Source organism: Thunnus thynnus, chromosome 11 (assembly GCF_963924715.1).
Source record: "Thunnus thynnus chromosome 11, fThuThy2.1, whole genome shotgun sequence".
Lineage (NCBI taxonomy): Eukaryota > Metazoa > Chordata > Actinopteri > Scombriformes > Scombridae > Thunnus > Thunnus thynnus.
Genome location: NC_089527.1, coordinates 28,905,028 through 28,923,188, shown reverse-complemented (window position 1 = coordinate 28,923,188; position 18,161 = coordinate 28,905,028). Strand labels below are relative to the sequence as shown.

The window sequence follows — 18,161 nt, the reverse complement described above, 5'->3', positions numbered from 1 at the left end:
AATGTATGAATGTGTGTGTGTGTGTGTGTGTGTGTGGGTTCCTGTCAGGGTCTGTGTCACTCCTCAGATGGAAGCTGAAACCTTCCCTCTGCAGCACAGAGGCCAGCTCACACACACTCTGCTGCTCCTCAACTCACCTTTTAAATTAAGGAACTGGTAGAATATTTAAAAGTAATATTAATATAAAGGGATTTTGAAATGTAGGCGGTTTAAGGAGTTTAGTATTTGCCTTTCACGATGCTAGTTAGAAAAGTTAGAAAATATCTGACTACCATTCCAAACACCAAACATGTTATATCTAGATTATTTGGTCTAGATTGTTATTAAGTAATGTAGAAATTGACAGACATGTTTTCCCATCAACATGTTCTCTCTCTTGCTTGACTCTTTGGGAAAATAAGGCCCGGAGCTTTAGCTTGTAATGGGTTTCAAACTCTTTGACCTTTGCCCCAGGAAACATGTCATGGTGTCGCTGGACGTTTAAACGCACAGACTGACAGAAAACAAACGTCAGTGTCAATGAAAATGTAAATCATTTAAACTTGGTGAAAGCTCTCGGTGCTCCTGGGAGCAGGAGTGGGAGACGCTACAATAACAGCAGAGAGAAAGCTGCCATTCATGATGATTTTCAACCAAAGCCCACAAATTGCAGCTTCCTGAATCAAAACTACCAATCACCAAATGTTAATGATCAGTTGTATGATTGTAGAATCATTTTCTCTTTACTGTAATATTGGCTCTATTTACTGTTCTACTGATATACAAGACCAATATTTCATTGTAAATCATGAAAGTCAGTGTTTCTTTCTTTTAGATAGGCAATTTTTGTTTTGTTTTGTTTTGATTTTTTGTTTTGCTTAATTGCTTTCTCACATCTTGTAAAATGTCTCAGCTGAACACAGTTCTCAGTGGGAACTTTTTGCCTGAATTGAATATGGAAGTACAAGTATGTGTAAGTAAGTATGCATATAATAAGTATATGCTTATTAATATATATTGGTGAGTTTTTGCATTTTTGGCATTCGTCTCACACATATTTGAGCTAGACGGTTATTCTTGACCTTCAAGACAGTTGTTGACAACAGTTTTTGACTGTGTGACACAGTCTTCATCATCCAAAAAGATGAGCCTAAATCTCCACTTTTACATCCACATGAATGAGAAATCCTAATAATTAGGACAATAATATAGTCATTGGTTTAAATCTACTGGATCACGTTTTCAGGGATTTCAAAATGCAAAATGCATAACAAGCCGAAGATAAATGTGTTGTTATTTGAAACGTAACCAGATTAATGTTTGTATTACTATTTAGAGCACTTACTATATTTTTAAAACACATGATTTTCCATTTTTATTAATTTTGAACAATATAAGGTTTGGATTACACTCACTTGAAATGTGCCCATGTGTCTGCTTCCCCTCATACACAGAAAAGTGTGCATTTGTGTTTTGTGTGTGTGTGTGTGTGTGTGTGTTTCTTGTATGTGTAGCTTTGTGAGGACCAATTTGGGAGTGAGGACATTTTTGGACAGTGAGGACACCGTCTTCATTTTGGGACAAACCTTCAAAGGGCTGTTGGAGGGTTAAGACATGGTTTTAGGGTTCAGGTTAGACTCAGGTTTAGGGTTACGCATTTAGTTGTGATGGTTAAGGTTGGGGTGTCTGGTGTGTGCGGTGTGTGAGGTGTGTGTGAGGTGTGTGTGCGTGTGTGTGTGTGTATGTGTGTGTGTGTGTGTGTGTGTGTGTGCTGTGTCGGGGGACTGGACTGTACAGATAGGGTTACAGTGAAACTGTGACTGAGTGAAAAGCTGGTGAGGCGATTGCTATAAATTGACTTGCATGCTGACATGCTGCTCTCTTTGAGGTCTCCTGCTCCGTCAGCACAGACAGTTCACTGTCGATGGAGCAGATCCTGGTTTAATCTCTCCCCAGCCACAATGCTAGTTACATTAGATCCTGTGTACAGGAAAATGCCACTCAATCTCTTTTGGTTTGGTGGCTTTCTAGCTGTGGAAAGAGTTGTAGTTCACATTGTCACTGACTGCACATTTCTCAGAGGTGGAGGTGCTCTGGAGAAATTTTTTGATTGGTTGAGTTTAACTTCAGTGGGCTGAGCAAAACACGTTTTATTATGGCTGGATTAGATTTTTACCATGTGAATGTTAGTTATTGTCTTTTTGGTGGTCCTAAGTGAAGCCCCAATGTGAATGATTTGAAATTTGGCAGGTCCTAGTGGTATTATCAAAAACGATGCTGTAGCAGCATTTCTCTCCAAGGTTTTCTCATTTTTCTAAAAACACAAACTAGTATCATAATTATTTGAAAGATGATAAAATTGTGCAAAAATGCAATACATGCAGGTTTTAAGGCCTCACAGCACTAATTTCATGGACATTTGAGAGATATTTCAGGGCAGAATCACACTGAGGTACTTAGTATGGCTGCATTTTCACAGAACTAGTCTTCATAGCTATGTGCTTCCACTGGGCTTAATAGAAGAGAAACTCTGGTTCTTTGGGACCATCTGTTTGGGTCTACCAAATCTATTATTTAGCATGCCTCTGGGAGATGTTTGTGTAAGTGAACCTCCAGTTTATCTCTTGTAATCTGTAAAAGGAGACACATTTCACATCACACATAGACAGCATTTATCTGCAAAAGCTGTTTTCTTTGTTGTTGCTGCCAGCAAGAGATCAGTCCAGAGAAATAAAGCCCAGGGCTCTAGGAGCTTACATGCAAAAAATCGTCCAATGACCCAATCACCTCCCACCCTTTGTCCCCCAACTCATCTACTCTGCAAACAGTGCCCCCCCTAAATTTAGTTTGGTTATTTGAGGCAAGCACTCCTACTCATTCTTTACCCCCCACCACCTCTCTCCCTACTGGCATTTCAGCTCAATTCATCTTTGTCAGGGATCCGTCTGGGCGCAGACATCTCATGGTGAGACGTAAATGTTCTGATAAGCTGTGAACAATGTTGTTACACGTTAATGATCCTGCTTGGAAACATGATGTATAAACTCGGCAAATATGCTCCCAACAAACACACACAAATGTCACTGAACAAATGCTGCTACTGCCCTACCCCTCATTCCTGTTTGGTAAGCTATTAAAGATATGCCATTAACATATTTTTATTTTGAAACTGGACTTAGCAAATACGCTACAATTATTTAATGACTGCTAATTGATTTCATAACCCCAAGGCACAGTAACCAGTAGCTGATAAACCTGTTGGTCTACTTAAAGCCAGACATTTATACGTGTTGACATAATATATTACTGTATTGGTTTTTGGTTCTAGCACTAACACGTATCACACTAAATATACTAATCCATGCTAACACATCAGCATGCAGTTGGTAATGAGAAAGTAAAGCAGCTCTTAAGCTAAACAGTAACTCGTCATAAATGGAGTGCATTTTGGGCAGATTTGTATTGAAAATTGGTAAAAAAAAAAAAAAAAAAAAAAATACATTAATCATCATGTATATGTTCATAATCATCCATTTTGAAAATGTGGTAGGTACATATGGCCAAAGAGCCCCCAGAGTGTCACTATATTTATGTTTTCTTGTGATCATTGAAGAATTATTTTGAGATATTCACAACCCAAACTATCTTCTCCTGATCATTAAGTAAAACTGTCAAAACATTTTTAGGCAATCATTCTAAAACATGCCTGATGTAAGGTCATTATATTGATGATGATTCACTCTCCACAACTTACAGACAAAAAACTTAAGAGAAATTCAACTTTTTGGAGCTGATGGATGTGATGTGATGATGGCAGGGTTGCCATCATCCATTAATCCTACACTGGATGAGGACGATCAAAGATGATAAAAAAGCCAATTTCCTGTGGGATATGGAGGGACAAGACTGATAGACAAGGAGATCAAGAAAATGACAGAAAAACAGAAAACAGAAAGAAAAAAACTATGAAAAAGCAAAATGTTTTCAATAACAAATAGCAAATAAATTCAACTTAATCTGGATGAAAAACCCCAAATATTAAAATGATTGCTTCATAAATTGGCCTAAATATTGTAACAAATCACTGGTCATGTGAAAATCCTTTGGCTTTGATTCTTGTGTTTTTATATGGAATATCTCTGCTGCCATAATTAAACTTTTGGAAAATCAAACCCTAAAATGCACGGTGGTTGCTTTTTCACTTTCTGCTCCTAAATGTTGACATTTGGGAGATGCGAGGGTGACGAATGCCCATTTATCATTTTCTACACGTCTGGAAACTTTTTCACACAGAGTGTGTTCTACTAACATGGCTTTTGTGCTCTGACTGGTGAGCAGAGATTTTTGCGCATGAGAACATGCATGTACAGTATGTTCACACCCTTTGTACGCTTTCACAGAATGTGTGTTTATGTGAATTTTGTAAGCTTGAGTCTATGTGTGTGTATGTGTGTGTGAGTGTGTGAGTGTGTGTCTGGCCAGGCTGAGTTTGTTTGGCCAGCTGTTTGGAGGGAAAGCCTGATCCCATGTGACCTTGTGTTTCTCCAGCTGCTCTCGGATCAGAACAACCAGCTCTCTCTGCCAGGAACCTGCAGGATGGGCCCAAACCTTGTTTACCCTACTTTTTCTGGTTTTCTTTTTTTGGATTATTATGGTTGGTAACAGCAGTAGTAGAGCTGGTACAAAGAATCAACCCTTTTTTTAGAAAAACTTTGGAACAGAGAGGTTGACTTAAAAAAGGTAAAATCCTCTGTAATGGGTAATGCCCTATGATGACAAAACAGTCATATGGAAATCTGTTTCTCATGTATCCTCCTACTAACCAACTAACTAACATGATAAAACTGATATAACAGAGTCAATCAGTGGGTCAGTTATTGGGATCAGAAATCCCAAATGATTTGACAGAGCCATCGTCTATACAGTAGACTTGAGCAGTTAGCTAGTCCAGCATCTTGCACAGCCAGGAGAAGCATAAAAGGTGGCTTTAAATGAATCACTTGGTAACATGTTGGAAAAGCAGAAGGCTTGGAGGTTACAATAAAAGGTGAAGTTTATTGACTATGACACATTTTGTTAATAGGAGCAATATTACAAATTAACATTTTATTATACAAAACACAACCAGGAAGACAAATTAAGTTGGATTTTTTTAATTTTTTGCCAATTTCTTATATTCAGAATAGCTGTCAAATAGTTGTGTCTTGTGTCCATAATTACAACAGTGATGCTTGGTGCAGATGGAGATGTCTATGGAACACTATAATAGTAATGCTCATCCTGATTTATATACTACGTTTTTCCCAAGTGTCTGTAATCGCTGAAGCAGATGAGCACAAAGTTCTTTACTTTAGATGTAGAAAACATTTGTTTGGGCTTAATCTTTGCATTTGCCAATTCATTTTTTTGTCATTTTCAGAAACTTGGAAAAATGAATGTTGTGCCAGTGGTTTCTCCACCAATTTCTGTCATCACTGCAAATAATGAAAATCACCGTGTTAGTGTGATAGAAATGCAGCAGTTGTCAACATATATGACATAGAGCACTGATTCCTCACTAAAACTGGACTAAATTATGTAAGAATATTTAGAGCACTCATGCAACATTCATATGAAAAGTACAGTGTTTGTAGAAAGATAATGGCAGGGCTGATCTTCAAATTCAAGTTCATTTCATAGAACATCCTGAGAAGAGGCTGCTTCATGTCCTAACAAAGCCAACCAACACCAAAAATCAACTTAACTTCCAAAAAGAGAGGTTGAGCCGAGTGTTGCGTTTGTCTTCCAAGGTGTAGTGTAGTCTCGTTTCAGATACACAAATACTTCCAGTGTGATTAACATCCTAAATGTTGTTTACCATCATCTTCGAGTTACAGGAACTGTAGACCAGGAACTGGATTCTCCAGAGGAGAGAATCGAGCCGAGTCCATGGATCAGCGAGGTGGTGAAACCTGTCGGCTTCACACTCACACAGTCACACATACACGGAGAACTTAACACAGATGCACACACATACACAGATGAACAACTTCACACACAGATACACTCAAACTCCTGCGGTCATATACACACACACACACACACACATACACACTAGTAGGGTGTGCACACATTTCCAACCCGCATATAAACACACACATGCCTGTACACACATGCACATACAAAGCCTTTCGTAATGAGAACATTATCATACATCAGCCATGTCTCATGCTATTCACAGCAGGTATTTATAGTGTTGTTCACCACTAGTAAAGACTTTGATCTGTGTGGGTGTGTGACTGTGTGTGTGTGTGTGTGTATGTGTTTGTGTGTGTGCACCAATTAAAATGACAGGAGAGCAATGACTGTCAACAGCCAGGTGCTGGATGCTAGGTGGAATTTGGCGCATGACCGTGACAAGCCCGCACACTCGTCTTACAAGGTACAAGACAGAGAGCCAGCAGATTCTCCAAACACACCAGTCTGTACCAAAAACAAGCTGCTGGGTGTCGGTCATAGATAGATAGATAGATAGATAGACAGATAGACAGATAGATAGATAGATAGATAGATAGATAGACAGACCGACCGACCGACCGACCGACCAACAGATAGATAGATAGATCTGAGACTCTATTTATATAATTATGTGTTAAATATACTGTAATAAATTAAGTAAAATATATGCTTATAATATATTTATTTATATTATTCTATAATATATTTAAAACATATTTTATACATTATACATTATTTCATACATTGAAATCATCATTATGTATGTACAATCAAATTGAACACATCCATAGTTATGGAAATGTTGAAAATTAACATTTATATAAATAAAAAACTTTTTAAAAAATTGCCACATCATATTTACAAGTATCATATTTATTAATTCATTTGTTTGTTTGTATAAAATGTTGTGTACAGTCATTAATACTGAAACAAATAAATTAAAATAGCAAATCATCCATGTAAATCAGGCAGAATTAGCTAATACTCACATTACCTGTGTAGCTAAAACAAACTTATATTGTAATATCATTACAAATGGTCAAATACCATGTAGCTTTATTCTAAACATTTAATTAAACACAAATAAAGTTTTGGTGCATTACATTAAAGGGCATATTTATTAATTTATTATTTTTCATCAAACAAGAGAATTTTAATTTCAATGTGTTTTGTTTCTTGTGTGTATTTTACAGGAATTTATCTTAATAAATATATTAAGGAAGATTGAAACACTTGATTCTTTTACATCGTATTTATGTATTAACTATAACCGAGTAAAAAGATACATTTCTTCTATGAGGTAATAAATATTTTATATTCATATTGAACATAATAAGCAGGTCATTTGTCAGGCAGAGAGACAGATAGACAGCAAGTCCTCAACATTTCCAGTAATCCCTCGTCTGTTCCGGGCTCTTGTTTACAGATGTCTCCCTCTTTGCTGCTTTAAGTTCGCTGATGTTTAAAAGTGACGGCCTTTTCGGAGCTTTCAACTGCTGCTGAGGCTTCCAGCTCAGCTGGTCGCACATGTCTGTCAGCACCGCTATTACCATCCTCTGTGTGCATGTGTGTGTGTGTGTATGGCTGGGTGGGGGTTACCCGGGCCTGTGACCTTGAAACTAATGCTGAACATTATACTCAACACCTTCCCACATGCACATATACACATACACACACGTTAGCTAACTGGTATTCTCAGCCAGAGGCTATTGACCCTGTTACTGGTATTACATTGCTAACACATGTTCAGATCATCATATTCAGTGTGTATAAATTAAATTTTTAAATTGGTTATATATCAGCAAACTTGCAGTGAAGCCCAGCTCAGCTCAGCATGCAGGTGGTTTTCCACAACATAAACTTTGAGATATTTTAAATTATCCAGGAACCTAGCACATTGTGGGAACATTTAATCAAGGAAATCTTTCTAATTACTAATTAAAGGTATCCCATGGAGTTTTTGACCACTAGTATTGTTATGGAGCAATGTTTTTTTACTAGTGGGTCCCTTTTGCTCTTGTGCAAGCACACAAGGATGCACACATTCCCGCCAAAGGTTTCACGCTATTCCACCGATCTACAGGTGGCCGTAATGTGGCCAAAAAACACAGCAATCAATTAACAAAGACAGGAAGGAAGACTGCTGGCAAGTTAAGGTGAATGTAAACAATGCAGGTTTCAAACTTTTAAGAAAAATTGTCTTTGCATGTTTTATAAGAACAACAGCATTCAACAGGCATGTTCGATACACACAGTTAATTTTTGTGAGTATGACTGAATGTAAATAAAAGCTTTGTCTACTTACAAGAAGTCCACCACCTTTAAGGTGGGGAGAAACCCTGCTTAGCAATTCCATTATTTTACATTGTATCCTGCACTTTCAAGATATCAGCTGTCAATCAGTTTGAGTCTGTAGGAGGCGCTCTTTTTTTATTACTCAAGCTAACTCCCAAGAAAGACTGAAGTACTGTTAACTCATAACATGTGAAGATAGAGAGGTGAACGTTACATGTTCACCAACATATCATTCTAGCTTTTTTATCTGTCTTTCTTCTCAACACTGACAAATTCAGTCACATAAAACTGAATACAGGCCTCAGACTTGGGAGGCACAGAATAAACTGTATTTTATAAGCAAATGTTCCCCGATCCCCGAGGGAAAAATGCTTGAGCTGAAGTGCTACGGTGCTAAAGTGAAGAGGCTCAGTGGCCATGACAATGTGCTAATGCTACAATGGGTCTCTAACGAGTGAGAGCCAGCGCTAATTTCCCTGTTTGACAAAAGGACTGTGATCCTTGGCTGTTAGCAGTTTGCTGCACTATAGCAGGTGTGTGTGTGTGTGTGTGTGTGTGTGTGTGTGTGTGTGTGTGTGTGTGTGTGAGTGAGCGAGTGAGCAAGTGAGTGAGTGAGAGAACGAGAGAGACTAGACTTAAACACTTTTACTGAAACGTTGTTAGCTCAAAATGAGTAAAATAGGGTTCTAAAGCACAATATGTTATTGTGCATAGAATTCACATATCAGTGAACCTGTGTGCATGTGTTAATATTAGTGTGTATGAATTAACCTCTGTTCAGTATGCACTAGATGTGATTGTGTGTGTGTTCACATGCATATAAGCAATCGCTGAGGTTACAGGGTCGGTGGTGGCCTGCTGGGGGTTATTGGGCGTGGGTCACAGAGCAGACAGATCGCCGACAGATCATTTACATCTCCCAGCATGCTCAGTGTGTTCTTGGCACAGAAAAGTGCCACTGTTGCTGACTGCTCACAGTTAAAGCCCTGATGAAGACGAGCTGTCACCATTAACCTGTCACTCAGGACACCCACAGCAGCAAAACATAGCTTGGCAATATAGAGATCCAAAGTGAATTCTTGATATTCTTGAATTATAATGATAGATAATCAATACTCATTTATCTTAGAATTTAGATGGTAAACCCACTTACGATGACTGATGAAAAAAATCCTTCAATAAGAAATCAAACTGTGATATTCTCTCTATTAACTGGTTGAAATCCTTGTTTTTGTTGTTGTTGGGTTTTTTTTGAAAAATAGGGAAATAATAGAGAAGAAATAGTAAAGAAGAAGTGTTTTTTCTTGAATTGTACTGAAAGAGAAATAGAAGATAGCAGGAGAGACGGAGTATAGTGTCTCAGCTTATGTAAATCTCATTGAAGTAAAGTATAGTGAGATGCTAAACTTAGTCTTAGAGGTTAGCTTGGAATTAGGAGGATTTAAAGCCAATCTATCTTTGCATCAAACATGTTCCTGCTGGTCCATCTTCTACTGAAGACAACCATGCTTAAATTGTAGACAGCCATGATACTGCAAGGAACTTGGGATAAAAGTATCCACCAAATGCCATGTGAGAAGAAGAGACATTGCTATGCAAGGAGATGAAGAGGATATGGAGACTCTCAGATGGTGATGAACAATTGGACAAGTGAAAAAAGTGCGAAGGGGGAAAAGAAGAAGAGACCAAGAAGAAGGGCAGGAGGACGGTGACAACTCTGACAGCCTCAGGCCTCGTCGACTCCTTCAACCTCCGGGATAAATTTAAATGTGAGGACTGGTCGTGCTCCCCTAGACTTGTCACTGCTGTAGCTTACATGTTTGTGTGTCTGTGTATATATTTCCACCAACAACTATGTAGGAAAAAACCTGCCTTTAGGCATGAAGTAAATGGGTCAAAGCGAGTTATTCAACCAGCCTCCTTGATCCTGCTCACACCCAGTCTGACAAGGAAGTTGTCTACTCTACCTCCTACCTGTTGCCCTCTCTACCAAAATGTTATTTTTATTAAAGAAAACAGTTACTAATTTACACTCAAATTATCCCCTACATCCATCATCTTCAATCTGCAGTACAAAACATTTCAGTTAATACTTTTATTGATGTCCAAATGTGTCATTATTTTTTAGTATTCATAGTTTTCAAAACTGTTAACAAATTTTCTAGTTACCCTGACATGATTGTCTCAGTCTGTGAGGGAAACCCCAGAGGACACACTAACAGATCACTGCAACAGTCAGATATAGATTTTACCATCTGAAAACTGTTGGTGTCAATAGACAAATATATCAGTATTAAATAAACAATCAGTTAGAGAGTAAACAGACAAACCAAGGAACCTACATCAAAACTTTGACACTGACACTGACTTTGCAACAAGATGAAGGCTGTTGTATGCTGTACTGATGGTAAAGGCAAATTTGTGATTTGGGGAAATATAAATAAAATTGACTTCCTGTGGACTATTATGCAATTTAATCTTTGGAAATAATTTAATATTAATATTAATACTGTTTATATGAGCCTATGAGTCTATTATTTTATTTTAGTCTACTGTTGGCTAAATTAAGGTATTTCTCCCAATCAAGATGGCTCTTTGTCTTCTGTCAACTATTGTGACATTTATTCCTTAATGTTAAAGCTGCTCAGCCAAGCTGCCATAACAATGCTAATGATCGCTAAAGTCCTATTTTGGGCAACACTGCCAAATTCAGATGTACCGCCTTAGAATTGTGACTCCATGCAGCTTTTGCTGTTCGTACTGATAAAAAAAGAAAAATTAGACCTGAGACGAATATAAGGGAAAAATTTGTGACATTTTTAAATTCCATGTGAATTTGAATATAGGCAGGAAACTTTGGGAAGTGGCAGTCAGGGACCTGCACTCTGTCCTCTATGTCCCCCTCTGCTGTCCACAACTCAAGCCACACATAAATCACATGGTAGACTCACAGACACTCTGGGGTGGCTTGCTGACTGGGGTTTTTTCCCCTCTGTCTGTTCTCCATGTTTACTGGTTTGCGTTTCTCTGCCTGTGTCTTCTCTCACTATGTCTCTCTCTTACTCCTACTCTCATGTACACAAATGCTAAGTGGGTGTTTGAGTGGCTTTTACTTAGGAAGAGTGTTGATCATCTCTTGAGGACTTGTGAGCCTAATGGCTGAATTGCACACCTGCCTGCCACTCTCAAAGTTCATTCATGAGAAAAGCAATGCAGGGAGAGATTTCAACATTTGCTTAGTTGGTTCTTAACCATTTGTTGTGCGGTCTTGAGCATGTGTCTAGTACTGACGCCATCTGTTCTTGCACGTTATTTTGATCACAGTTTCCAAGTAAGCCCAGAGCATGCTGAGATGGTAACAGACGAGAGGAGAGAGGGTAAAGATTTAGCTTGGCGCAGGACAGGACAAGCTGATGAAGCGGGACACTTTGTATCCCAGGGGAAGGATCATAGCTTCGCCTGCATCAAGTTCTGCTTCCTCTTGTTTCTCAAATTAGTGCCTCCAGTTGCTTTTGGAGGCCACGCTTTAAATATCTCGTATGTCGTATGTGTAAAAGTAACACACAGTAAGTGTGAGTTAAGCACAATTTTGAAACGCAGATTTGGGGGAATGAAATGTGAAGATTACCACAGACTAGAGACAAGAGGATGAGGAAATGGATACGCCATATGTTCATGTGTTCAATACATAAAAATAGAGGTTAATTTTACTTTGGTCAGGCTATATACTGTACTGTGCACTATATAACATATATGTATATATAAATATATAAATACACACACACACACACACATATAGATATATATTTTATATATACTTTTTTGTTTGTTTGTTTTTTGTTTTTTGTGCACTGGTGGATACATTTTCAAGTTTTTATTTTATCTAATCATTGAAGACACTGCTATGAGGCCAGTAAAAGACCAGTGACAAAAGTTAAGATTTGTGTTATGTACCAGTAATATTTAATTGAGAGAACATAACACATAAACTACCGTATGTCTGCCTGAGATTGAACACGGCACCAACAGGACTGGGCCTGTCACAGTGTTTGGATGTTACTGACACTGGATTTTGTGACGAGTGGATTTAAATGGATCCCCATAAGCAGGTAGTATCAGGACTAGAGGTATGAGACAGTTCAGAGCTCTTAAACCGTAATCTTTTTTCTTATTGTCAACAGAAGTGAAACGTAACATTATGTCTTAGATCACAAAAGACTCAGCATATTTGATAAAATCATGTTTTGCTTTTATCTTTATACAATGAATTTGAAACGTTTCTGTCAAAGGCGTTACATAACACATCTAATTTTCTGGTTGATCAGTGGTTGGTGATACGTTTCCATCTGCAGCTCCTTTCGTTTGTTCAGATTACTAAGCGTGATAGATGTAATCAGGCACCAGTTGCACAAGCAAATTGATTTGTATGTATCTTAAAATGAATTGTCTAATTTTCACACTGCTATCAGATGACTGACTGTGATCTGCCAGTGCCGTGTTACGGCTGGTGTGGATTTGAGATTAGGCCACAGCTGTCCCAGAGAACCTTATCGTACCTCTATATTCGTGTTTCTCCCAGAACGGGATAACCTTTCCGTCCCGTGGGGGCCAAGACAGAAAGGCTGGGACCATCTGACACCAGATCACCCCTGTGGAATTTAGGGAATGGCGCTGTCCCTCCGCCTTGCCCGCCCTACTGGGGAGGTGTCATCTCTGAATTGTGTTTATTTGTTGGCACCCTGTCGTGAAAACCTTCCCATCAACTGCATGTTAATCTTGTCAGTAAATTAACCCATGAATTGTTGTTGTTGCTGTTGTTCTTTTTTCAAACTACCACCTCAGCCACTTAACAAATTTATGAACTTTATGAACTCCCCTCTCCTCATCATCCCATCCTTTCTTTCTAGCATTTTTTTTTTCCACTATTCACTTCTGTCTTTCTCACTGCTTTCATTAAGACCGCCAAGTCCCAAATACAAACACATAAACACGTTGCCTATCATGGGTTTGGTGACATGTTGGTGGTGGCAGTGGACAGCACTAAAAAGGCTCCAGTGATGAAAAACCTCCCAGCCGTCCTGGGAAGCCATCTTCTGTTTCACACCAGACAAAATTTATGAGCTCAGCACTCAGCATCTCTTAGATGTAGAGATATTCAGAGAAACTCTCGTGGAAAGAGAGAGGAATGGAGTGAGAGTAGGAGATGGAGATGTAGAGAAGCAGTAACTGGTGAAGAGAGCTGTAGTGAGTGATAATCTGACAGAAATTTACAAGAAAATGTAGATAAGAGAAGAGTCAGAGTTTGAGTGGTAAAAATGAAAACAAAGGCGAAGAGGGAAATGAAGAGGGGACTGTGTAGAGAGACGTGTTGCGCATGCATTCACACACTGATAAACATAATCACATCACTGGAAGTCCATTAGTTTCCTGTAGAGCTAGAGCAATCAAGGGAATACTTAAGAGGCTGATTCTCATAAACTGGTCAAAAAAGCGTAGGGTCATGTTAATTTTCAGGGTTCTGTTTTGGGTGTTTCTGTGCTTTGAGAGGTGGGCTCATTTGAGAAGGTGTGAGCTAGATTTTGGGGGGAGTTACAGTTATGAAAAGTAATTAGGGGAAAAATAAAATGGCCAGTCGGGGGGCAGGGTTGAGCTGAGTGACCAGGGAAACTCAACAGAGTTGTGGGCCAAGAAACATAATCCACAGCTGGAAAGATTTCAGCTTTTTCTTGTTTCCCAACTAACTGAATTTTGCTTATTGTGAAATAGTGAAATAGTGCTTATTGGACTATACAAAATTGACTTTGTGTCCATTATTGGACTGGCTACTAACTAACTTGATAAAGTAATGTAATGTTATGAAAGGGCATCAGAAATAAGATATAAATAGAAATATGATATTATTTGCTCATTCCCACATTTGTAGCCAAACAAAGCAACAATACACAAGCAGATGGGCTAATTTACACTGTCCTCTGAGGTCTTCAGTCTAACACCAAGAGATCTTTGTAATTCTCACTTAAAGTTGGTGAATGTACAACATGTTTAAAAGGGTTAAAAAGCTAACACTTAAAATAAATGGGCACATTGAGAATACTTGAATGTTAAAAGTAAAACTTCAAAATACACATAAAAAAAAACAGTTGAAAAAACAAATTTAAAAAATGGAGGAAACAACAGGAACTGCAGCTGTAACATTTATTGTCTGGCATATCTGCGTACATCTGTAGGTCTAAAATGCTGATGCTGTTTTGTTTTTTTCATGGAGTTTTGTTTTATTTGAATCGAGGGTCTAAGGACAGCGGATGTTGGATTGCTGTACAGACTGTAATGCTCCCCTGAGATTTGTTATATAGGGCTATATAAATAAAACTGACTTGACTTGATTTGACTTTTCCTTCCTTGTAGGCGGTGCATGTTGGCATAATGGCTGAACAGATCCTCCATGGGGAAAGTCTGCACCTTGCTAAACAAGAAATGAGTGAGTGCTGCAGTTCTGTAGAGTGCTTTGCAGAGTTATTGGAATATACTACATATTGCTAAGTAACTACTGTGTGACCTCCAGTCATTAAAAGAGGCAAATATATATATAAAAAATAATGGTTGTATTTGAATTACATTTTCCAGTTATCTTAATATACTTTATATCTGTTTTTGTTACTCATATGAATTATACAATTCATGACTGCCTGGAAGAAGTCTGAATTGAATTCCACAAATAAAGAGGTCAGTAAACTTAGTTACCCTCTACCCTGATCTCAGCCACTCAGACACATTTAATGGAAACACTGCTTGCCACATAAGCACAAATCATCCAAGCTTCATGTTTTTCCTACATATTTGAAAGGCTTAAAGTCGTGTTTTGCCTAAGTCTGTCAGACGGTCACCACATAATGCGTTCAAAGAGAGATGGATTTGCACAGTAGTAGAGAGTAAGTAGAGGGTCCAAGCAACAAGAAAAATTACCTCTACCATCCATCACCAAGTTTATTTACTTAGTGATGAGATCAATATTTTGTAGGAGAGCCTGGTGGAAATTTGGATGTCCTGACTGAGTGTCGAGCCACATTGACAGCTCATGGAAAAAGTGTCGCTCAAGCAAATAGCTGAAGCTCAGCCAGGGCGTGCGACTGACTGTATTTTGTGCCGGGGGGATGGATGAGGGAACCGAAAAAAGAGCTTTACACGCAACACATGAGCATGTTATCAGATCGAAAACAACTTAACTCCTCGGTTCATTACGTCAAAGCGAAACACACTCCTACCAATGAGGGTTCAAGTGTCAAAGGGTCACTTTTATGCTAATTAATATCCCAAATGTCAGCCAAGGGCCCGGGTCACTCCAGTTCCCACCTCGGCATCTCTACACGTCTTCTCTCGTCGTGCCACTTCAACTTCTAGCTTGACACGAATATACGTCACGGAAGATCTGAGACTATCAAGCTACAGACCACCGAGCCAGAAATGCACAGTTTGGAGATGAGGTGGGTGGAAGGCACGCGGTAACGAGGAGTTCAGAGGGCAAAAATAACAAAGACAATGATCATGGCCGTAAATTGTCCCGCAGACACATCAAGCTGTCTACGCACTCCTTAGGTCGAGTGTCAGCTGGTTTGGGAATGAAAACACTTAACCCCACCATGGCTTAAAAGGTCATAACTCACAGCTCTCTTCCCTGACATGAGTTACTGCCTCTCGTTAGGACTGGACATCCCGACTCACACCTTCCGCCTCTCCCTCTCTCTTTCGTTCCCTCCCTCCTCCCGCCTGTCCCATTTGTGCAACCAGTAGATGTATCCGTTGCCAGTATCTCTAGGGCGCTGAACAAGATACTCTTACCCAACCCACCAAAAATGTGCCACAAGTGTGCAGCGAGAGGAAGTGAAAGCAGCAGTGGTGTCACACGCACTTTATTTTTACAATTCGGACACACGACGCTCTCATGCGATATGGGTGGTTAATCTCCACGGGTGTAAATTTATATTCTATTCAAGCAGGGAATGAAGTAGCTTCAGTACGAGGTCCCCCACCGGGTGATGGCACTCTGCCCGGGAGACCCCCACCACCTCTACCACCAGCGGATAGTGGTCCTTAACCCTCTCAACACCCCATGCTGCCAGAATTCAGGAGCAGCCTCATCTCAAATCGCTTCATTTCCAGAGCTTTGATTTATCTGAGGCTAAACATAACCCTCAGCACAGCAGTTATATTGTCGGTTCTTTTTGCTTTTTCAGCTAAGGCCTGCGATGAAATACAGAGGGCTTGAATCAACATGGACTTTCACTGGACTTCTTGACACGGTAATTTGGGAGTATGAAATAAAATGTGCTGCCAAAACGGTGTAATCGAACCGTGGGAGTCGCTGTGAGCACGGGGGAAGATTTATAGCCCATACAGCAGCATGTTAGCCAGATAAAATGTTACTTGAGAAAAGTTAAAACCCCTGCTGTACTGTAGGTGTTTAAAAATGAACACAGGAATGAGAGCAGCATAGAGTGAGATAGGGTCAGAGTCAAGACCGAAAGAGATGTTGACAGATAAAGAGGGATAAAATGACCCAAGAAAGGGAAAAACGAAGGTAAAGAGAGAATGAAAAGAGAGAAGGAATCCCCTGCCTTCATATCTAATGATCTTTCGCACATGCTGCTTATCTTATCTCTGCAGCTGGTGAAAAGCTCTCTCCTTTCTTCTCCCATGGCTGATGAAACAAGTGTGGAAGGGAGAAGGTTTTTCAAAGAGATTTCATCTGTTTTCTTTCTTTTCTTTCCCTCCCTGACACCCAATCGGAACCACAGCGGCAACCCTCGGAGACCAGGCCTGGCCGTGTTTATTCAGCGCTAAAAAAGGTCATCAGTAATTTATGAAGGTGGTAAACAGAGATCTGTCATTGTGGAGGAGGATGGGGATGAAAGAGTTGGTCAGCGGGAGGAAGAGGAAGAGAGTGATGGTGCAGAAAAGGTAGCAGAGAGGTGGTGAAAAAACGTGCAGTTGAGGAGAGGAGTCAGAGGTGGAAAGTTCAGCTACCACTTTGGACTTGAAATAGTCAAATTGTATATCTGAAAAGGGTCACTGAGTGGGAGATTCTTAAAGTAAGCTGTGACTTGCAACATGAGGGTTGTGGGACTGACAGATGTAGCTGATTAGCTAATGCTATCGATAAGCAACATTTCTGTCTTAACTCAAGGTCCATTTACCAGCAACACATCTCAAGGTCATCATCAGCAGATGGTGTTTGCTCATTTGTCATAGAGATGGCTCAGTTGTCATCATTTCTATTTCAAAATTTCTTTTAACAATATCCTCCGTGTTGCTTAGCATTAACATGGATAATGTAACAATCATATGTTATAACCACCAGTTTCAATTATTTGAAGTTCGTTTATGAGTAATCCATCATTCAGTCCATCCTTTTGCCAATGTGGACAGCTAAAAGTACTACAATACCCATAGCTGTTGCTATGTAGAAGAAACCAGTCGGACACACAACCGTAGAGGATTTAAAATGCTTTGTTACTGATTGAAGTTACGGGATGATTTTTTCTGTGTATGCTTTTTTATATGTAAATGTAATCAAAATGCAGCAATATCTTTAGAGACATTAAAGATATAAAAAATACTCTGCTTTGAATAATAATTTGTGTCTGATATGGATTTTCCACATTAAAAAGCCATAATCTATGAATACTTAGATATTTTTCATTTTAGGAGTTTCACTGCTGGACACAAGGCATCTTCTACCTCCTACCATTCCCAGTGTTTGTGCACTGGAGGCTTCAAGTTTTCACATCACACTTGTGTAAATTGCATACTGGACCATGATCGGCTCCAAACTAGTTGTGATGTCACAAATCCTGCTCGTAGGACCCCTAAAGTCAGATTTTCAGTCAGCAGAG

General features: G+C 39.2%; 1 long non-coding RNA gene across 2 annotated transcripts; it reads left to right on the top strand.

Moving 5' to 3' along the window:
• The first annotated feature begins 14,526 nt into the window (after positions 1-14,526).
• Positions 14,527-17,902, top strand: LOC137192152 (uncharacterized). 2 transcript variants are annotated; one of them, XR_010930527.1, is made up of 3 exons: positions 14,527-14,749; positions 16,503-16,568; positions 17,064-17,902. It is a non-coding gene; the product is annotated as an uncharacterized lncRNA (long non-coding RNA). The 2 variants fall into 2 exon arrangements; XR_010930526.1 differs by lacking the exon at positions 14,527-14,749 and having other exon boundaries at positions 15,493-16,568.
• The last annotated feature ends 259 nt before the right edge of the window (positions 17,903-18,161 follow it).